At 42.5% G+C, this 24,021-nt stretch overlaps 1 pseudogene across 1 annotated transcript; it reads left to right on the forward strand.

Moving 5' to 3' along the window:
* Positions 1-422: 422 nt before the first annotated feature.
* Positions 423-2,258, forward strand: LOC311009876 (annotated as a pseudogene). The gene is made up of 3 exons: positions 423-550; positions 1,071-1,159; positions 1,384-2,258. The product of its transcript is annotated as an uncharacterized misc_RNA (transcript).
* Positions 2,259-24,021: the final 21,763 nt, after the last annotated feature.

The following is a 24,021-nucleotide window of genomic DNA, read 5'->3' on the forward strand; positions in this document are numbered from 1 at the left end:
GGCGACCTTGAGTGCCCTGAAAGGCGCCATAAATAAAATGTATTATTATTATTATTATGAATTATAAAATTGGGATATTGCGCTGTACTCATTCACCTCATGTGTTTACTGGGTATTTCTCTGCTTTATTGTGTACTCTTTTCATTGATATGTATATCAGTAGGCTAGTCATTATGTCTTTCTCTGTGTGTAACAGCTAACTTTTCATCGAGTTCATGTATGACAAGGTGTTAAGCGTAGCTTGGTTGCTTCTTCATCTGTGTACGGCTGAGGACAGCCTTGGTATTACCAGGGGGGAATATTGGTGCGTTCCATTTACCTCGGAAGCCGGAGCTGGGAATGACGTCACGCCCGAGTTATCAGCGTTTCAGTAACAAAGTCGGAAAAAGTAGCCAACGGCCAAAAACGGAAGAGGAAACAAGATGGCTACATGCACAAAAATTATTCTCGCGCTTGCCTTGTCCGAATATCAACACCTTCTGGACAAATATGCGGTCCTTCTGCAACCTGCAAACACGGTGGATGAAGAGGAAACACAAAGGCGCAGAAGGTAGCCTGTTTTTTTTTTTTTTACGTATTTCATTGTTTACAAAAAGTATCGATCGCCGTTTGATCGGTCATCAGTAATGTTAAATAATGGGAGAGTGCTCTGCATGCACGCATTTTATCAATTATATGTTGATTTAAATCGATTTTCCTCAATGTAATATAGCAGTTGTCTGAAAAATAGGATATGTAGGCTATTTGATATGAGTGAGAGAGTTTATATGTTCTCTCTCTCTCTCTCTCTCTCTCTGTCTGTCTGTGTGTGTGTGTGTGTGTGTGTTACTCCCTCTCTCTCTTTCTTTTCTAATCTGTTTCATCACGTTTTTTTTGGTGATATGGACCAGTTATGGTGTCTGCAATAAAGATTGATTGTGCTAAAGATTTAAAAAATACAACAAGGAAAATTCACTCCACTGATAAAACGAAGTAAAAACTGCTCATATTACTTAGAAATGATACAGTGATGCTATAAGGACTGTAAACTGTGTCATAGTCTTTATTGAAACATGTTTTCTCTAACCTAGAATATTGGCTGTGCTGCGGCCTACACAGCGAATTATATTGAAGACTGGAACAGAGTGGGAGATGATGCTGAACATGGATGATCACACCTTTTAACAATCAATCAATCAATACAATCAACAACTTTTATTGTCATTTTCACATATGTACACATACAGGAAAACGAGATACCGTTTTCTCAAGGTCCACAGTGTCGCTGACACACAGACATTCAACAACAAATAATAAACAAATAACAGATAACATGTAACAACACAACAATCTAACTATAAGTATAAAAACAGTATAAATATGTAAAGTGTATGAAATGTAAAGTTTCACGTCATTTCCGTGTCACCAAGCTCCAGTTTGAATATATTATGATGAAGCTGCAGGACAATGGTATTGAAAAACATCACAGTCAAGGTCTACCACCAGTTCCTGCAACCAAGAAGGTGTTGATGTTTCTGTGGTACATGGCCAACCAAAACAGCTTCCGTGAGATGTCTGATAAGTTTGATGTGTCACAATCCACAGGACACAGGATCATCCTACAAGCGCTCAACATCATGTGCACATTAGGATCATCCTTCATATCCTGGCCAAATACCTGTGAGAAAGCAGCATCTTCTGCTGCCTTCCACCGCCTCTGTGGTCTCAGTGGTGTCATCGGTGCTATTGATGGATGCCACATCAGGATGCAAAGGCCACCAATAAGAGGCGGAGACTACATGAATCGAAAGTCTTTTTTATTCTGTCCTCCTTCAGGGAATTGTGGATGAGAGGGGGCGATTCATTGACATTTTCGCTGGACCACCAGGGAAGGTCCATGATGCCAGGATGTTGAGGGGCTCTGACTTCTACGCAACATGGCAGGAGAAGATGGGTGACAACAGCTTGCTGGGAGACAGTGCATACATCGGACAGGCGTTCCCTTTTGTCATCACACCTAAGCGTGACAACGGGGCTCTAACTGAGGCCGACGAGCTACAGAACTCCAGGATCAGCCGTAGGAGGGTGGTCGTAGAGCAAGCCTTCGGAAGAATGAAGTGTAAGTGGAGGCGCCTACGAGATACCAGAACACCCGGATCGATGCAGTGGTGATGATCATAATGGCTGCTTGTTTTCTACACAACATGTGCATTGGTGCTTCAGAGATCTGTCAGGAACACCCAAATGGATGCCCAAGACAGGCAGATGAAAATGAGTGACACTGCAAATGTCATGAGGCAATGCCATGAAATGATCCTACCCATCCTTAAATTGTAAATATTGTAATAATACACTGCTGTCATAAGTGTTTTTAGATGTATTTTAACCTTTTTATCCTGACAATAAATAAGTGTTTGCCACAATTGACTGTTCTTTACCTTTAATTATGATTATTATGTATTAGTATTATTTACTGCAATGATATCGACAACATGCCAGGCAGAAATTTAATACAATTAAATACATTTAATACAATATACAATAAATTACTAATTCAATAAAACATTCAATATTCAAATATTCAAAAAGATACAAAGTAGTGCAAATAAAAATAGTGCAATGAAAAAAGTGCAAATAACTTGACACCCCAGGCAGAAATTTTATACAATATATATTATTAAAATATTCCCTTTTAATTAAGAAAAATAACTTTAGTTTTAATAATACAGCCACGTAACAAGAATAATAGAATCACAGTTTGTCCAAGAATTGAGACATCAGGCCCTCAAACCCTTGCTGGGCTGACTTAAGCTGAGCCAGTAACTCTTGGTGGCACCTCTGTGCCTCCTCATGGCGCCTCCGACTGGCTTCCTCGGACTCACGGAGGAACTGGAGGATGTCATCTTGTTCTTGTTGACGCTTAAGAGGCCGTGTGTGTGTTGGTACTGTGTGGGTGCTGGAGCAAGAAGCAGCCTCTGCTGGAGGTGCCGTGACAGCTGAAGGCCCAAGCACCTCTGGTCTTCTCATATCAAGCCCCACTGATGTGCCAACCACAGGGAAGACTATATCATGCTGCCCTGCAAGAAGGTCATCCATCTCTCTAAAAAACTGGAAGCGGATGGTCCCTTTTCCTGTGGTTTTGTTGTTGTCCTTTATTTTTTTATACGCATCAATTAGTGTGTTCCACTTCCTGGCCACTTTATCAGGACAAAACAACTCAGAAAAGTGGCTGCAGAGCTTTTCCGCTGTCTCCTTCCACAGGTTCTTCTTATTATAACGTGCATTTTTCAACCGAGAGTTCAGCTCTTTCAGATTCTTTGGAGGGCCATCGACTTCTGCTGCAAGATGTTGGCGCATCAAATCAATAAGGAACAGTGTTTGGTCCCTACTGAACCCGCCAAAACTACAACAAAAACAACAACAACAACATCATCGATCATCCTCACAATCACCAATAGAGGATCGGGTTGCCTCTCGGCACAAGCCGTCACCAACACTCAGTTAACGATTCGGTTAACGGACGCCCGTTAAGACTCGTTCACTGATTACCGTTTTAACCGTTGGTTAAAAAAAACATTCAGAAAATTAATAATTTGTGCATCCATAACCCAGAGGTAATTCGCTACATCGTAGGCTACTATTTATAACATTTATCTGCTTAAACAGGTCACTGAAAAAAAGGGTTAAAAAGGATTATTACAGGAGCTACTGTTTACAACCGGGGCAGCCATCTTTAAATGTCAAGTCGGGCTTGTGTGGATCGTCCGACTTTCCGAGTAGGAGGCTCGGGGCTCGTTCCAATTGAAATTTCAGACTCGGAGCTCGGATATTCCGATTTCCGAGGTTTGATTTTGATTTTATTGTATATAAAACAAAACGTTAAATAGTTTCTGTCCTTCCAGAGTCTGCAGCGTGTGGTGTAGAGGAGGGTGACGGTGAGGAGGGTGATGTGAGGAGGGTGACGGTGACGGGCCCTCGGCACAGCGTCCGGGTCCGGCGCAAAGCACCCCGGACGCATGGCACATCAAGCGGTCGGGTGCTCACTGATGCCGTCCTGCAACTTCAGCGAGACACAATCACCGCCATCAACAATGTTGCAGATTGCAAAAAACATCACTCATTGAAAGCGTCAAAAACATTGCTGGAGTTCATCATGATAACGCAGATCTAACTATGATATGGAGTGTAATTAAATGTGTGCGAGTCATCAAAAATATACAGTTCTTCTCACGTTTAATGCTGATTCCCCTCCAGTCTCCAGAATGTGCGTACCGGTTGTAACGTGGGGTTGGCGAGAAGCTTAGCCCCGGATGCTAATAGCTCAGCTCCAGCACGAAATAAAGTTGTGAGGCCGCAGACGAAGTGGAGGGGTTTCCGCACTGTACATTTATTCACAGATACAGACCATACAAGCCGGTCTCACGGCATAAACTATTACCTTCAGCAAAACAATAAACGGAGGAAGAAGTAGTTCGTGACCTGTAGCCTTCACCAGCGTCCACATTACTGAAGTCAAGGAAGTCGGCTAGTGGAGAAAGGTGATATCAAGTGACCAAACAAAAGGAGGCGCCACCGTGTGGCGTTAACTGGTAGTGCCCTGTTATACTCTGGCTGTTACATATTCCCCCCTGGTAAACACAAGGCTGTCCTCAGCCGTACACAGATGAAGAACATCTTGTCATACATGAACTCGATGAAAAGTTAGCTGTTACACACAGAGAAAGACATAATGACTAGCCTACTGATATACATATCAATGAAAAGAGTACACAATAAAGCAGAGAAATACCCAGTAAACACATGAGGTGAATGAGTACAGCGCAATATCCCAATTTTATAATTATTAGCAATGTCTTTTGTTTTTTTTTAAAATGGTTGCCTATAAAACCTGAACCACAGCAAAAATTAGGAGATAAAGACCTTATAAAGACCCTGCAAGGAAATTTGAACTTTAGCTAAACCTGTACCACCAAGGCAGGAAACACAATGTAAACACAAGGAATGCAAAAATATTACTATAACTCTGAACTGAGATTGCATTGCATTTCAATTTTCAACACATACTTGACATAACAAACCAACTGCCCATTACAGGTCAAGTCTGTCAGTATGGTAAGAGTTTGTCCAACTCAGTTCCCTTTTTTTTTTCTTTTTGTACATTATGTTTTTTTGAAAATCTCTGCCAATGACCAAGATAACAATGCCTTTAAAAATAAACAAAACAAGTAAAAACTCTCAGACAAAATAAAATGAATCTCAAACTCAAATAAAAGTAATCACAGGATTATATTTTTCGTTGGTTGGGGGGGGGGATGAAGACGCTTGATCCAAGAGAAGAGTATTTGCTTTAATGTCCTCCTTAATTCACTGAGTGTTTAGCAGGCAGTCAGCAGAAACAGATCCAATGCACTCGGCAGGCAGGGAGGCAACGTGAAGTCCACACACGCCTCGCGAGATCCAGTACTCACACGACTGCAGTCACGATAGCTTTAGCAGTTAGCTTCCAGCGGAGCACACTTGCGTCGAAGAGAACGGCGAAACACACACTCCCACGGACTCCCACGGTGGAGAAAAGCACAAAGCAGTCCGGTCCGGTCCGTTGTCCTTCTTCGCGTGCCCAGGCGAGGTCCAGAGAATGATGTTCGGGCTGATGATGTTGGCGAGAAGCTTAGCCACGGATGCTAATAGCTCAGCTCCAGCACGAAATAAAGTTGTGAGGCCGCAGACGAAGTGGAGGGATTTCCGCACTGTACATTTATTCACAGATACAGACCATACAAGCCAGGTCTCACGGCATAAACTATTACCCTTGTAATATTCACACAGAATACCCAAAGTGCTTGTTACAACAGCAATGTTATAGCTGAGATGTGATAGCCAATATTCCTACGGGACCCTGAAGTAAACATGGAATGTGATTGGTCCACAGTGCTTGGAGTTAGTCAGTTCAGATACGCCGGCAGAGCATACGGCATAGCCTGCGGTGTATAGCCTATGTTATTATTGTCTGCACAATAAATGCTACGTTAATAGCACGTCGTTGTCCTGGATATTATATGTACGCACAGTACAAAACAAGACATGGTGTCAGAGTAAAAACGATTTTCAACGGACGAAATGGACGTCGCTGGAGTACCGTCACCCCGTGTGGACTGGGATGCTAGCAACCTGCCCGAAGCATGGCGGAAGTTTAAGCTACACGTGGAGCTAATGTTTTCTGGTCCTTTCAAGAAGAAGGGAGAGGATGAAAAGTGCAGCTACCTACTCCTTTGGGTCGGAGATAAAGGCAGAGACATTTATAACACATGGACACTTACGGCAGATGAAAGTAAGGTGTTAAAATCGTACTATGACCGTTTTGAAGCATACGTCATGCCGAAGACAAATGTCATATTTGCCCGTTATAAATTCCATGAAAAAGTACAAGGAATCAACGAGCCGTTTGAACAGTTTGTGACCGATTTGAGGCTGCTTGTGAAAGACTGTAATTATGCTAACAGTGAAGAAATGATAAGAGACCGTGTAGTTTTTGGAATCCACTCACCAAGAGTGAGAGAAAAGCTACTGAACGTCGGCTCTGACTTAACGTTGGATAAAGCAATAGACATTGCCAGGTCTCATGAAATAGCACAAGCACAGCTTAGAACTATAACTGGCGGTAACAGTGGACCGTATGAACAGACTGTACATGCAATCGGTCGGCAACCTTCAAAGAATACACATTGGAAAACGCGCCACGGCAGTTACAAAAGAAACCCGCATGACAGAGAGGGAGACAGAGAGCACCCTAAAGGATGTGGCTACTGTGGGAACAAGGCTCACGGAGCAAAAGACAGCTGCCCAGCAAAAGGAAAACAGTGCAAGATATGCAGCAAATGGAACCATTTTGCAAAAGTGTGCCGTTCCAGCCAAGGAAAAGCAGTACACACAATAGGTGAAAATGAGCCAGACAAAGACACAGACTTGTTTATTGATTCAGTGAGAGGAAAAGACAGTACTGGTCAAGACAAGGCCTTTGCAGATGTGAAAATTGGCCCAAACAAAACCTCAGTCAGCTTCAAGTTAGACACTGGAGCCTCAGCAAACGTCATTCCTACACGTATTTTCAGAAAGTTGGGAATACAACATGTACTACAGCCCTCAATTCGCCCACTCTATGGCTATGGTGGTGAGCAACTAGTTGTCAGAGGCAAATGCAACATGAGTTGCCAGTACAAAGACACTCAACTAATGCTGAAGGTTCACGTTGTTGACACACATGCACCCCCAGTGCTAGGATTAGAAGCATGTCTGGACTTTGGACTAATTAAACTCATACTATCCATAGATGGCACAGCTGAGGTACCAATCATGGACAAGTTTGCAGATGTCTTCACAGGAATAGGACTGTTTCCTGGCGAGTGTACAATCCACATCGACCCCAACGCAACACCTGTAGTCCACCCACCGAGACGTGTCCCTCTCGCTCTACGTGACCGCCTCAAAGTGGAGCTACAGAACATGGAGAAACAGCAGATCATCACGAAAGTCACTGAACCAACTGAATGGGTCAATTCGATGGTGGCAGCAGAAAAGCCACGCACAGGCAAACTGAGGGTGTGCCTTGACCCTAAAGACTTGAATAAGGTCATAAAACGACCACACTACCCATTACCTACCCTCGACGACATTACATCCAAGTTGGCAGGAGCCTGCTATTTCAGTGTCATGGATGCCAGGTCAGGCTACTGGGCTATCAAGCTCACAGAGGAGTCATCCATGTTGACCACCTTCAACACGGTATTCGGACGATACAGATTCCTCCGCCTACCTTTTGGACTGATATCCGCCCAAGATGAGTTTCAGCGCAAAGTTGATGAGACTTACGAAGGTCTACAGGGAGTCACAGCAATAGTTGATGATGTCCTTATCTACGGCAGAAACAAAGAAGAGCATGACAAAAACCTTCGTGCAATGCTTCAGCGCTCCAGAGAGCGAGGAGTTAAGCTCAACCCGGAGAAAAGCACAATCTGTGCCACCGAGGTCAGCTATTTTGGACATCTCATCACGAAGGATGGAATCAAACCAGATCCAGCCAAGATTGCAGCCGTGAGAGACATGGAGCCACCCAAGGACAAAGGTGAGCTGGAAACAATCCTTGGCATGGTTAATTACTTGTCGAAATTTGCCCCTATGCTCTCAGATATCAATGCACCCATGCGTCACCTGTTAAAGGAATCGAGTGAATTCATATGGGATGCACAGCATGACAACGCATTCCGGAAGATGAAAGAGCTAATCACACGAGAGCCAGGCCCGGTCTTAACGTACTTTGACCCCAGCAAAGAGCTCAGACTGCAAGTCGACGCATCTAAGTACGGACTAGGTGCAGTCCTACTACAAGAGGGCAAGCCCATCGGTTACGCGTCCAAGTCTCTAACTGACAGTGAAGTCAACTATGCTCAGATCGAAAAGGAGCTATATGCCATATTGTTTGGATGTAAACGTTTTCACCAGTATATCTATGGCCGTCACGTCATTGTGGAAAGTGACCACAAACCACTTGAGTCCATTATGCGAAAACCACTAACAGCAGCGCCTCCAAGGCTACAGAGAATGATACTGCAACTACAGAGGTATGACTTTACCATCATTCACAGACCAGGCAAGGACATCCCTGTTGCAGACACTCTCTCCAGGAAATCACTGAATGACCAGGACAACAGCCTAAGAGAAGGCATGGACATGCAGGTACACACAGTATACAGCAGCTTACCTGTCAGTGATGCAAAGCTGAAAGAAATCAAAGCAGAAACTGACAAAGACACACAGTTCATTCTACTAAAAAAGACATTCAAAGAAGGATGGCCTGAGGAGAGAAGAATGTGCCCTCAGAGCATAGCAGAATACTGGAATCATAGAGATGAACTTTCACAAATGAATGACATCATATTCAAAGGTGAGAAAATAATTATCCCCACCTCACTGCGTGCAGAGATGTTGTCCCGCATTCATGCAGGTCACATGGGCATAGAAAAGTGCAAACAGAGAGCCCGTGACATCCTGTTTTGGCCTGGGATGAACAAGCAGATTGAGGAAATGGTGGGAAAGTGCCCCATCTGTCTCGAACACAGACCTTGCAACACTAAAGAGCCCATGATATGCCACAAGATCCCAGACAGGCCATGGCAAACAGTTGCTACTGATCTGTTCACTTGGAATAATGAGAACTATCTGGTTACAGTAGACTATTACAGCAGGTATTTTGAGCTGGACAAGCTACACGGCACAACAGCCTCCGCTGTAATACACAAACTGAAAGCAGCCTTCGCCAGGCATGGCATACCAGAAACGGTTGTATCGGATAACGGACCTCAGTACAGCTGCAGAGAGTTTGAAATCTTCGCCAGCACATGGGAGTTCACGCATACGACCAGCAGTCCGCACTATCCCCAAAGCAACGGCCTCGCAGAGAAATCTGTGCACATTGCCAAATCGCTTATGGAAAAGGCCAAAGCTGATCAGCGAGACCCCTATCTGAGTCTTCTTGAGTATCGCAACACCCCAGTTGACAATTTCAGATCACCAGCCCAGCTGCTAATGAGCCGTCGCTTACGCTCTATCCTACCCAACACCCATCAGCAACTTCAGCCCAACGTGGTCAGCCACAGAGATGTTCAGGCTACGAGAGTCCACAGACAACAGCATCAGAAGAGGTACTACAACAGATCAGCTAAGCCGATGTCAACACTGCAGGAAGGTCAAAGCATCCGATTCCAGGATCACGGACACTGGAAACCAGCTGTTGTCATCCAGCCAGCTGATACTGACAGATCATACCACATACGCACCGCTGAAGGACAGGAGTACAGACGGAACAGGCGTCACCTCCTGGACACAAAGGAAACACATGATACCCACACTGAGGGAAGTTACAACCACAACATACAGCATGCACCACATAACAACACAATACACACCTCACAGACAACGGGTGAGACTGCCACTCATACTGCCCCATATCAGACAAGGTCTGGACGGGAAGTCAAGCCCAGAGTCGTTCTGGACTTATAAAAGCATGTACATTGCTGCCCTGAGAAGTGTTATTGATTGTTCTGAATTGTATTTCGAGTATATGTTTCTATACTACAGGCATGATCAAGCTAAGGGATATCTGATAAACCAATGTGTGGTGAAGTATTTTGAGTTTTGGGTTTGGCTGTATGTGATACTAATATATGTCGTTTTGATGTTTCACACTATGCTTATAACTTCTTCGGACTTCATCTGAAATATATGTTGGCAATTTCCTCAAAGAAAGGGGGATGTAATATTCACACAGAATACCCAAAGTGCTTGTTACAACAGCAATGTTATAGCTGAGATGTGATAGCCAATATTCCTACGGGACCCTGAAGTAAACATGGAATGTGATTGGTCCACAGTGCTTGGAGTTAGTCAGTTCAGATACGCCGGCAGAGCATACGGCATAGCCTGCGGTGTATAGCCTATGTTATTATTGTCTGCACAATAAATGCTACGTTAATAGCACGTCGTTGTCCTGGATATTATATGTACGCACAGTACAAAACAAGACAACCCTCAGCAAAACAATAAACGGAGGAAGAAGTAGTTCGTGACCTGTAGCCTTCACCAGCGTCCACATTACTGAAGTCAAGGAAGTCGGCTAGTGGAGAAAGGTGATATCAAGTGACCAAACAAAAGGAGGCGCCACCGTGTGGCGTTAACTGGTAGTGCACTGTTATACTCTGGCTGTTACATAGTTCAGTTTATCTATGTTTTCAGGTTTGGTGGCTCGCCGCTGCCACCTAGTGGTGTAACTGAGTGATAGGAAGTGGTGCACTGACGGGTGTTTCCAGTCCGAAAAAACGACAGACACGTGTATGGAGAGTGAGCTTAGCAGCATCAGCAGAGAGCTGTTATTAGCACAAAACAATAGTTCACTACTTGTCTTTAAAGTAGGAAGTAGAAAGGCTACGTTAGCAAACACGGCGAATTAGCATATTCAACTAGCACGGTGAATTAGAAAAGGTTTATAACTTCAGACTGTGGATTTATTGTGTTAAAAAACCAGTCGGGATAAGCTGATAAGCTCATGGTGATATTACAAATGGTGTGTTTATTTTGGAAATGTGTAAATACTGTGAGCTAATTCAGATAATTTAGCAGACATGGTTAATATTATGTGCTTAATGTGTGAATATATTCTTTGTGAGCTATTTCATTAAGCATATGGATGCAAAAGTTAAAGCGTATGTGAGTGAAATGTTATATTGTAAGTATGAGGGATTGTGTGATAGTGTGTGTAACTCTGAGAGATAAAAAAAGAAAGAAAGAGACACACAGTGGACTTTTGATAAGGACAATTATTAATTTTCCCTGCACGTTTTGTGCAGGCTGGTTTTTTTGTTGTTGAGCTGTTCTACAAACTGGATCGAGTGCTCAAGCTGCCTTCATCCGGCTGCTTTCTGGTTCCCCCTCATCATTCCCCTCCATCACTGCTCCCTGGATCTCCAGTCATCATCCCCATCATTTTCAGTCCTCCCCTCTACTCACCTCACAGCCTTCATCGTCTGTAACCAGGATGGACAGTCTTTCTCATAAAGGGTGGTAGGAAACTTGAGTGCACTCAAAATAAACTGAAACATTCACAAACTTGGGTTGAGTAACCAAAGACTGACTCATACTCAACCTGTTGACACAAGAGTACATTTTTTGTTCATGGAGATCTCAATGTATTTTGTTTTTTATTTTGTTTGGGTTTCAAAGATTTATTTAACAATTATTTGTACATTGATACAAGGTTGAATGCAAGTTATCGCTAAATTTCATGGGGATAATTAAGTTGCCATATTTGTTTTGGTATTGATAATTTAACTTCAAGTTGGGCCAGATGTGTGTTTAAATTTTGTCATGCCCTAATTGTGTACCAGGTTAAAGGTCATCGTTGCAAATATAAAAAAGTGTATTGAAGTGAAAAAATCCATTTAAAGCTATTGTTAACTTAAAGGTGAATACCGGAAAGAAGTGAAACAAACCGTTAAACATTGAAACAGAAACCGATACAGTGAATTTAAACGGTTTAGCTGTTGGTGTGAGTTATTGTGGGAAGAAATAAAAGTGTTTCATTTACTACTTTACTGCTCTATTTTACTTTCAGTCTCCACTTAGAACCTAGACATTAGACATACCTGCAGGGTTGGTGAAACACACGCCAGGTGGGTTACATATAGATCACAACATTTGCGTGGAAAGTGGCGTACGCACGTTTCCAGCCCCGTTTTGCGTATGCAAGCTTTATAAATGAGGCCCCAGGTCCTTAAAATGACCATTACTCCTTTGTATTCCTCCTAGACCAGGAATACTGGTGCCTGATACATGTTTTAGCCATTTAATATTCTAATAAGCATATGTGCATGATAAATAAGTGATTACAAGTTTTATATTAAAGTGAATGTTTACAAGCATATTTATGTGAAAAATAAGTACAATTTCCCTGAAGTAATTGCATATTTCTTTCTTGTATCATTTTGCCTTGAATTGGTGGTTTATGTGGTTCATAACCATATGAATCACATAAACCACCAATTCTTTTGATTCCAACAAAGAATAAATTAATTAGAACTGTGTGGTACTGTAAAATTAGTCAAAACAGGGCTGCCACGTGAAGGCTCAGTATCGCTAACCCCCTTAATTTGTCAGTGTTATCGCATGAAAATATATAATGTGTCATTCCATGTGAAAACAGCCAATATCGGGGGACCATGTACATGGTACCTCTCAGATTTTGCCGAAAAGTGGTGAAAATATGCCTTATGTTACCAAAGGAGGGAATCTTCAGGTCAATATGTCAAACGGTTTGCCCGTGGCGTCCATTTGAATTTCAAGTGCCACACCCCTTTTTGACACATTGGAATTTCAAAATGTTGGCATTTTTGGAGGCCCATAACTTCTGTTCTAATAGTGATAGAAGGCTGAAAATTGGTCTGTTAGTTCAATGTAGTTTCTATTCCACAATTCTGAAGGCAGCATCAACATCCTTACTGTTTGGGTAAGAGGTCGGTTACCAAAATCCAATTTTTTTGATGGCCAAAATGATTTTACATTTTTTGGGTGCCCCTAGCACCATGATTAATGATCATATTTATTCTAAACAGGATTATTTGTTATATTTGGGAACTTTATTCTTGCCAAAATGAATTTGAAGGGTATGGTACCACTGGTGGGGGTTTTATGGGGGTCCAAAAACCCTTTCTGTCAGAGGTGACTCTTTTGGAACCCCATATTAGGACCCCCGAATGACCATGTGGACATTTGATGATCCTAATGGGATTTATACCAGATAAAGATACATATTTGTTCTTTCTTCTAATGAAATAAAACCTTTGACTATTAAGCTTCATCATATAAATTGTATTCTTCATAATGCACCATTTTGAACATTTTTCCAGAAGTCTGGAATGAAGATCAGGGAGAATTTAGTGATGATAAAGCATGAAAATAGGATCATATCATTGCTTGATACCAATTTCCCCAAATAAGATGAAAACATTATCACAGGATACAATATTCACAGATGTCGATGAAGGACAACAACCGGATTCAGAACACTTGGATACAGAACACTCGCAGTCAGATCAGCCACAAAACTCAATTTTCCAGCCGGGAAAATACATTGCCTGGATCTATGATGATGACTGGTTCATTGGAAACATTGTTGAATGTCCAGATGAACATGGTTACGTTTTCGTGAAATTCATGAGGTGTGTCAACAACATCCTCACATGGCCATCGGACCAAAGACAGATCCCCTGTTGGGTACCATTCCAACATATAATTTCTTGTGTCAGTGTGCCAGACATCTATGGACGCAGTGCTCGCCAATACAAACTGGACCAAAAGTACCATGACAAAATTTTGTCACTGCTTCCACAATTTCTTGGATAATAGTTCAAGACACTATTATCTATTATCCAAGAAATTGTGGAAGCAGTGACATAATTTTGTCATGGTCTTTTTGGACAATAATAAAATTGAGTTGAAATGAAAAACAGTAAGGAATAGTGAGCCTTCAGAATTGTGTAGTACAAACTACAATGAACTAACAGATCAGCCTTCTATCACTATTAGAACAGAAATTATGGGCCTCCAAAAATGCTAACAAATGAAATGTGAAATTCCAATGTGTCAAAAAGGGGTGTGGCACTTGAAATTCAAACCGTTTGAGATATTGACCTGAAACTTCAGATTACTTTGTTTGGTAACATAAGGCATATTTTCACCGCTTCTCAGCAAAATCGTCTCACGGCCTCCACTTCAAGGGCTAGATAGTGGCAGCCTCTTTCCTTTTTCTTTTTCCTCCTCCTCTTTCCTCTCTCTCTCTCTCTCTAGCAGGCGGAGGCGTGTTGCGGGCTCCAGGCGGACAGGTGCAGCCACTTCGTAATCAGCGGATTGATCCGTGCGGCGGGGAGGGGAGCGAGCTCATTCATTCACCTGCCGCCATTAAAGGAGAAATCCGGTCATTTTTGACCCCATTTTCATTGGGTCATCCCGACTTATTCGAAGCAAAAAACCCGACAAAAATTGACGTTGCCTAGCCCGAGATCTGTACCTGCCTGGCAGCCTTCCAGACTTGCTCCAATGCTAACCCATTGGGGCAACTTTTATCTGCTTTCCTGGGCCTCAGAAAACAATTCCAAGACCTATGCAACACAGGTTGGGTCCTACCTGTGTTACTCACCTCAAATCACCCTGTAGACATTAACAGCTGAGCGCCTGTCGTCCCTCCCAGTCACCGCAGAAAATAAAACGTTTTCCACGTAGTTTTGATTTTGTATCCATAAAGAAATGACCGAGGTGTGCAGTCGTCATGTCCGTAATAAATCCATGAAGCCGTTATGTCCATATGTGCGACTATGTTACAACATAGCAACGATAGCTTCAGCTAGTAACGTGCCGGGCGCTCGTCCATCCCAGTCACCGCAGAAAGGAAAACGTTTTCCTCGTAGTTTTGATTTTGTATCCATAAAGAAATGTTCGAGCAGTGCAGTCCTCATGTCCGTAATAAATCCATGAAGCCGTTATGTCCATATGTGCGACTATGTTACAACATAGCAACTACTGCTGCTCTACAACAGTAGCCGGGAGCCAAAAATCTCACGCAAGTTCCCGTCTGCCGACGTCCTCACTCTGGAGCTGTTTTCAAGCCAATACAGTGACAAACTTCTTTCCATCGAGCAGTGCCGTCATGTCCATATGACAGTGTAACTAGCGCTAGCCTACATAGTAAGATTGCTTAGCCTGTGTGACAGTTGAACCTGCTACAGCCACAACAAATCTCGCGCACTCTCAGTAGGCTAGTTGTGTTGACAGCACGAGTGGGAGTCGCGTGAGAGTGAGATCAAAGTGACCTTCGCGCGACTGTCCAAGATTTTTCACTGTACTGGCTTGAAAACAGCTCCAGAGTGAGGACGGCAGACGGGAACTTGCGCGAGACTTGCATTGTTTTTGCTCCCGGCTACTGTTTAGCTGTAAGCAGTCATTGCTATGTTGTGACATAGTCGCACATATGGACATAACAGCTTCATGGATTTATTACGGACATGACGACTGCACTGCTCGATCGTTTCTTTATGGATACAAAATCTACGAGGAAAACGTTTTCGTTTCTGCGGTGAGTGGGATGGACGAGTGCCCGGAACGTTACTAGCTGAAGCTATCGTTGCTATGTTGTAACATAGTCATACATATGGACATAACAGCTTCATGTATTTTACGGACATGACGACTGCACAGCTCGGTCGTTTCTTTATGGATACAAAATCAAAACTACGTGGAAAACGTTTTCGTTTCTGCGGTGACTGGGAGGGACGACAGGCGCTCGGCTATCTACTGCTAATGTCTACAGAGTGATTTGAGGTGAGTAACTTCATGCTAAAACACACATATTTATGTCGTTTTGCCACACTATTTGAGCTAAACGAGCGCCCTGGTGTCTCGTACGGACCCAACCTGTGTTGCATAGCTCTTGGAATTGTTTTCTGAGGCCCAGGAAAGCAGATAAAAGTTGCCCCAATGGGTTAGCATTGGAGCGAGTCTGGAAGGCTGCCAGGCAGGTATAGATCTCGGGCTATGCAACGTCAATTTCTGTCTGGTTATTTGCTTCTAATAAGTCGGGAAGACCTTGGGGACAACGGAAATGGGATCAAAAGTCACCGGATTTCTCCTTTAAGCCAGATGCCTTCCACTACCCGACGCCGGACCGTAACTCGATAATCAGTCAGTATTGAGATACATACTTTCACATGTTTCTTGATAAACAATTACTGATCCCTGTCTCCGTCTCTGCCTCCAGTTTCCTTTCTCCGCCCATGCTCTCGGACCCGCCAGCTCTCCAGTTGCTTCCGCCGTGATTACACCCAGCTCTTCGGATCCTCATTCCGGCTCTATCCAGAACGCTGCACCTGTCCGCCGTTCTCCGCCTGGCCGCACCACGCCATCGCCACCTGCCTCTCCCCCTCCAAGCCAGTTACCAAAGACTGCCCGGCTCACTCTCTCTCTCGCCTATTCTGGTAGTAGTAAATTCCAGCACCTGTCGCGCGCTTTTGCCGACAGCGCTTTGTGTTAATTGTTTGCTGCCTTAGTTCCCGTTTTGCCTGTGTTCACCTGTCTCGCGTTTTTTGCAGACAGCGCCTTTTGTTAATTATTGGCTGCCCCCCTTAGTTCCCCTCTTTAGCCTGTGTCTGCTTTGGGTCATTCCGTGTCATTTCATCACATTTCTGAAAATCTTCCCACCTGACCATCTCAGAATGTCCTGAAAAAATTCAAGTACAAAGACACACTTGTCACTAGGACAAATCCAAAATATTCGGTCTCTACAGTCAATAGTTTTCTCATGAAACATCATTGAATGAAGGGTAGTTTAGACGGTTTTTGGCATCATGCTCTGAAAAGCCATTTTTAAACAGCAATATCTGGAAAACTATCTCACCTGTGGCCTTCAAGATTTTTACAGAGTATATCTGTTACTAATAGCCTCCAGAACTGGAATATCAGGGATGTAGCTCAATGATAACCTAGTATGGTATAGGTACTTAAAATAAGGCTTTTTGAAATAAAGTAGTACATTTGAAGAGTGGCTGAGCTCCCATTTTTGCAGATAAAAGACTTCTATCACTTCTGCCTCTATCTCTGGGGTTAGCTTAAACATTCTACAAAATATGGTTTCTCTTAGATTATAAGTTTCACAGATATTAAGGCTCAAAAATGGAAGTAAACACATCTTTGCCCAAATTCAGAGCCATATTCCAAAAAACTGACAACACGTATCAGGTCCAAACTTACTTTTTTTGAAAGATCATATTCTTGTTAAAATCATATCAAAAAATCGTGAGGGTGTTTTGCCTCAATTTGTCGCAGTGATTTTTTAAAATCCTGATATTGGTGGGGTTTTTGTGGCCGTTTTTTGGTACTGCATGTCTTATTATCCTACAAGTAAACATCACAGCAGGGCAATTCAATTGTGTTTTTTACCATTTACCAAAGACTTACATGTGACTAAATGCTACTGATAAATTTAGCCTTACAAAAACATTAAAATGTAGCACAGTTGTAGTTACAGAGGCAATAAGTCCTTAGATGTGAGTTGAACATGCTGAAAGCAGCTTTTAATGTCTTATGAACAAATATAGCATAATATTGAAGACTGTACATTTTGTCATACTTTAAGTATATATTTTACACAACTAAATCAAATAATAATCTTATTTTGAGCATAAAGATTTTACATTACAGTAGAAAAGTCTCCAAAGTTTGATATTGAATAACAGTTTGTCAACTTTGGAGACTTTTGTACTGTAATGTAAAATATTATGCTCAAATTAAGATTATTATTTGATTTGGTTGTGGTATTTATATAATTAAAGTATGACAAAATCCCCAACCCTCCTGTGATGTTTACTGGTAGGCTATTAGGACATGCAGTACCAAAACCGACCACAAAAACCCCACCAATATCAGCATTTTAAAAAATCACTGCGACAAAATGAGGCAAAACACCCTCCCGATTTTTTAACATGATTTTAACAAGAATATGATCTTTCAAAAAAAGTAAGTTTGGACCTGATACGTGTTGTCAGTTTTTTGGAATATGGCTCTGAAGTTGGGCAATGGAATGTGTTAACTTCCATTTTTGAGCCTTAATATCTGTGAAACTAATAATCTAAGAGAGACCATATTTTGTAGAATGTTTAAGCTAACACCAGAGATAGAGGCAGAAGTGATAGAAGTCTTTTATCTGTAAAAATGGGAGCTCAGCCACTCTTCAAATGTACTACTTTATTTCAACAAGCCACATTTTAAGTAACTACCATACTAGGTTATCATTGAGCTACACCCCTGATATTTCATGTCTGGAGGCTATTAGTAACAGATATACACTGTAGAAATTTTGAAGGCCACAGGTGAGATAGTTTTCCAGATAATGCCGTTTAAAAATGGCTTTTCAGAGTATGATGCCAAAAACCGTCTAAACTACCCTTCATTCAATGACGTTTCATGAGAAAACTGTTGACAGTAGAGACCTAATATTTTGGATTTGTCCTATTAACAAGTGTGTCTTTGTACTCAATTTTTTTCAGGACATTCTGAGATGGTCAGGTGGGAGGCATTTGATGAAATGACACGGAATGAGCCTTTGCATTTTTGGGGTTTAAATAAATACCTTGTGTTGAAACTGCTCCGGCCTGTCTCTTTGCCTGCACTTGAGCCTTGGGTTCTGTACCGTGACAAATCTGAGAGGTGTCATGTACATGGGTGGCTGAGTTGGCATGGAATGACCCTAATATATTTTCAGAAATGTCAGGGGTGTACTCACCAGGAGAAGGAAGCATGGTGAGGTAGATGGATGAAGGGTGTTTTTTATATATACATAATATATATGTATATATTGTGGGAGAAACCTGAGCACCAGGCGAAAACCCTTTTACGTTGGAGGTGAGGAAGGAGAGAGTGGAGGTGGGGTAGATGGATGAAGGGTGTTTTTTTATATATACATAATATATATGTATATATTGTGGGAGAAACCTGAGCACCAGGCGAAAACCCTTTTACGTTGGAGGTGAGGAAGGACAGAGTGGAGGGAGATGGAGGTGAGGTAGATGGATGAAGGGTGTTTTTTTATATATACATAATATATATGTATATATTGTGGGAGAAACCTGAGCACCAGGCGAAAACCCTTTTACGTTGGAGGTGAGGAAGGACAGAGTGGAGGGAGATGGAGGTGAGGTAGATGGATGAAGGGTGTTTTTTTATATATACATAATATATATGTATATATTGTGGGAGAAACCTGAGCACCAGGCGAAAACCCTTTTACGTTGGAGGTGAGGAAGGACAGAGTGGAGGGAGATGGAGGTGGGGTAGATAGATGAAGGGTGTTTTTTTATATATACATAATATATATGTATATATTGTGGGAGAAACCTGAGAACCAGTAGAAAACCCTTTTACGTTGGAGGTGAGGAAGGACAGAGTAGAGGTGGGGTAGATGGATGAAGGGTGTTTTTTTATATATACATAATATATATGTATATATTGTGGGAGAAACCCGAGCACCAGGCGAAAACCCTTTTACGTTCGAGGTGAGGAAGGACAGAGTGGATGGAGATGGAGGTGAGGTATATGGATGAAGGGTGTTTTTTTATATATACATAATATATATGTATATATATATATATATATGTATATATTATGGGCTAAACCTGAGCACCATGTTGGAGGTGAGGCTTCTCCTCACTTTCTTTTTGCCTCCTTCTCCTTCTTCTCCTTCTCAAGCATCTTCTGCTTCAACCTTCGCAGCTCTGCCTGCTCATTCACGATCTCTGTTGTGTAGAATATTCCTTTGTTTTGCTTTTTCTTCATGTCTATACAGAGCTTCCCCAGGACCCTGTTGTCCTCAAGGACCTTTCGGACTCTTGTCTCAGAGCTCTGTGCTTTGTTGGCCAGGTCCTTTGTGAGCTCGTCCTCCATTACCTTTTTCTCGTCCTCCAGTTCCTTTTTCTCGTCCTCCATCTGTTGGACTTTTGTCTCCAGCAGGTGGATGCCTGTCGCCGAGCTCTGCTGTGACATGGCCAGGTCCTTTTGGAACTTGTCCTCCAGTTCCTTGTTGTCGTCCTCCAGTTCCTTAATCTTGTCCTCCATCTGTAGGACTTTTATCTCCAGCAGGTTGATGCTGGTCTCCGAACTCTGCTGTGACATGGCCAGGTCCTTTTGGAACTTGTCTTCCAGTTCCTTTTTCTCGTTCTCTATCTGTTTGACTTTTGTCTCCAGCAGGTGGATGCTTGTCTCCAAGCTCTGCTGTGACACGGCCAGCTCCTTTTTCTCGTCCTCCATCTGTTTGACTTTTGTCTCCAGCAGGTGGATGCTTGTCTCCGAGCTCTGCTGTGACACGGCCAGGTCCTTTTGGAACTTGTCCTCCATCTGTTGGACTTTTGTCTCCAGCAGTTGGATTTGGAACTTGTCCTCCATGTGTTGGACTTTTGACTCCAGCAGGTAGATGGTTTTCTCCGAGCTCTGCTGGGACACGGCCAGGTCCTTTTGGAACTTGTTCTCCTGTTCCCTTCTCTCGTACTCCATCTGTTGGACTTTTGTCTCCTGCAGGTGGATTTGGAACTTGTACTCCAGTTCCCTTCTCTCGTACTCCATCTTTTGGACTTTTGTCTCCAGCAGGCGGATGCTTGCCGACTCCTGCTTCTGCATGGTTTGGGCGCTCTCCTCCTGGGTTTGAAGATGTTTCTCTGGCTGGCCGAGCTCAGACTCCTGCTCCTGCATGGTTTGGGGGCTCTCCTCCTGGGTTTGAAGATGTTTTTCTGGCTGGCCGAGCTCAGACTCCTGCTTCTGCATGGTTTGCGCGCTCTCCTCCTGGGTTTGAAGATGTTTCTCTGGTTGGCCGAGCTCCGACTCCTGCTTCTGCATGGTTTGGGCGCTCTCCTCCTGGGTTTGAAGATGTTTCTCTGGCTGGCCGAGCTCCGACTCCTGCTTCTGCATGGTTTGGGCGCTCTCCTCCTGGGTTTGAAGATGTTTCTCTGGCTGGCCGAGCTCAGACTCCTGCTTCTGCATGGTTTGGGGGCTCTCCTCCTGGGTTTGAAGATGTTTCTCTGGCTGGCCGAGCTCCGACTCCTGCGTCTGCATGGTTTGGGCGCTCTCCTCCTGGTTTTGAAGATGTCTCCTCAGCTGGTTGACCTTGGACTCCTCCTTCTGCATGGTTTTGTAGTTGATTGTTTCTGTATTAGATGCTATCTCAAGATTGGACTTTCGTGCAATAACTCGAATAAAGGTTGTGTTTGTCCAGTACCTGCACTATATTTATAGACTCCACAGTGCTTTGATCAAAGCCAATGCTTTGATGTCTCTGTGATGTCATCAGAATGGACTGGAATCACAGAAGGATAAAAAACAGTGATGTCATCAGAATGAAATGGAATCAATGAAATGGAATGCTCTCCCTAAACATCAAAGCCACCACTGTGTATTCTTTTAAAAAATGCCTGAAAACACATCTTTATAGAAAGGCCTTTAGGCTAAACTATTTTTATCTGTTTTAATATGTTGGTTTTAATTATTTTTAATATGCTAGTATTCAATTATTTTACAATGTTTTTATCCTTCTTTTTGTGCACTGTAGCACTTTGAGGTCATTGAGTTGATGTAAAGTGCATTATAAATTACATGTATTATTATTATTATTATTATTATTATTATTATTATTATCAATTAAGGGAAAAAATAGAGAATAGGGAAAGAACGTGGAATATTTGTTTGTTTGTGTGATTCCACTCTCATGGATATAAATGTGTTGGACAAAAAAATATATATATATTTGTGATGATTCAAATGTATATCTTTTTATCAAGATCTCTGAAATAAGCCTTAATTAATAAGTAATATGCCCCTCCTACACAGTAAATGTGCCAGTGTTATTTTTTTAGTGTTGGTGTAAATTAACAGGGGTTACTATTAATTTTACTCAGAATTGATCAAAATTAACTCCCCCTAGAGTCAGTTCCTGATAGTGTCAGAGTTGATTTCAGTCTATGAGAATCACTCTGAATTTACACTCTGGCTGTTAAATTGGCCACACCCACCGTTTGAATCGCTTGCCGTGGCAGTGACTGGCACACTGGTGGTACACAGAGTCAGCACGCAGACTGAGCACCAGACTGTACTTGTTGTCCAAATCTCTTCTTTGGAAGAAGAAAGAAGTTCTTTCTGAGGTAAGGTAAGTTTCGTTCGATAAAATTCTCTCTTTGGGATTGATATTAGTGTTTTTTTTGTGTGGTTGATTTTGGCTGCTAGCTAGTTAGCGAAGTTGGCTAGCTAGCTAACGTTAGCTTAGCTCGCTAGCCCTGGCCAACACTGCGCTGGACCAGGGTTTAGCTAACATTAGTTCCTCAAATTAATAAAAGCGTCTATAAAAGAAAGGCTTTTGAGTAACAGGAATGTATTGAAAAGGTTGTACACCATGAGTATAGTAACGAGACATGGGCGTTTGGGTCCGCTAACTTACAGTCTCTTAAGGAGAAAAAAAAAATAGGGCCGGGACTTTAACACGGTAATTAAGTTTAATTAATTAATGAATAATTAACACGTTAAAAAAAGCACTTATTTTTGTACCGCGGAACGTTTCTCACTGGATGAGTTTCAGGCGTACCGATTATACTGGAGCACAATTATTGAATGAGTTAAAAGCCGCCGACACTGATCACTGCCCATGGATTTATAAAGTTTTAATGTAGACTGAACGCAGCTCAAACCAACCCGGTGCCTCAGCACGGTGACCAAGCTTTGATAAAAACGCCAGATCCGCGCTGGTTTACAGTATCTTCCCATATTTTAGCCGTGTTGCTACCGGAGCTTAAAAAAAAAAAAGCGCTCGTGGCGGTGCAGCTGAGAACAGCAGAGTTTCCTCTACTGCAGCTGAACAGCTGACATGTGGTCAAGACGTAGCTACAGACCTGTCACTGTCTCACTGTGCATTTCAGAGCTCTCTGTCTTCAGGGACAACGTGGAGCTGCCTGTGTGATTGGTTAGTTTTATCAATGTTTACATCAGGCGGAGTTCAACAGATTAGTTTATGCTACTGTGATTTAAGTAGTGAAATACAGTAATCATCATAGAGTAGTGGCAGGAAAGACCATTTAATCTGTATTCTCGCTGTTCTCAGGTCAAATATTTATATGCGATTAATTTAGATTAAGTAATTACAAAGCCTCTAATTAATTTGATACATTTTTTTAATCCAGTCCCGGCCCTAAATATATATAGTGTTTTTTTTTATTTTTTTTTAACAGCATTTCACCTTCCTTCATCACGGTCAGTGTCATGTTGGCTGTCATGTGTGTGGTAGTCGCGGTAATTGTACAGTGTTCAAATTACCCCCACCCCGGGGGAAACACTGGGTGTAAATGTAAGAAATTAGGAATAATAAATGATGCCATTCTTGTCTTTGAAGCGACATGCTGGTTCCTGTAGAGCAGTCATCCCCAATTAGCGGCCCGCGGGCCAAATCCGGCCCGCAAGAGCAAAGTGTCCGGCCCGTGCGGACCCAGTGACACTATGCAATAACCTGCCAGGTGAAATAAAGAGTTCGGTAAAGTTGGAAATATATTCACAGATTCGGGATCAATACATCTGAAGAGAAACGTTTTCAAACACAAATGATGCCTCTTTCCCACCGTAATATCATAGACTACGAGCTACAAGGACCAAAACCCAGATTTTTTACATAAATAAGCCGTCCGGTCTGGACGGAGAACATTGATCTCTATGTGCAGCCGGCAGCCGGGCGAGTGCGCAGGGACCGTCTGCAAATTACAAGACGAAAGCAAGACGGTGAAAACAAAAATCATTAACTCCACTGTTATACAATATTTTTTTCCTCTTGTGCACCACTTGCTGTAGTGCTGTTGTTTTTTGTTGTTGATGAAAATATTCTCCAGGGTTATTCAAATAAATAAATCGTTGATATTGGACTTTCAAGTC

Source organism: Eutrigla gurnardus (genome assembly GCF_963514095.1).
Source record: "Eutrigla gurnardus genome assembly, chromosome: 24".
NCBI lineage: Eukaryota > Metazoa > Chordata > Actinopteri > Perciformes > Triglidae > Eutrigla > Eutrigla gurnardus.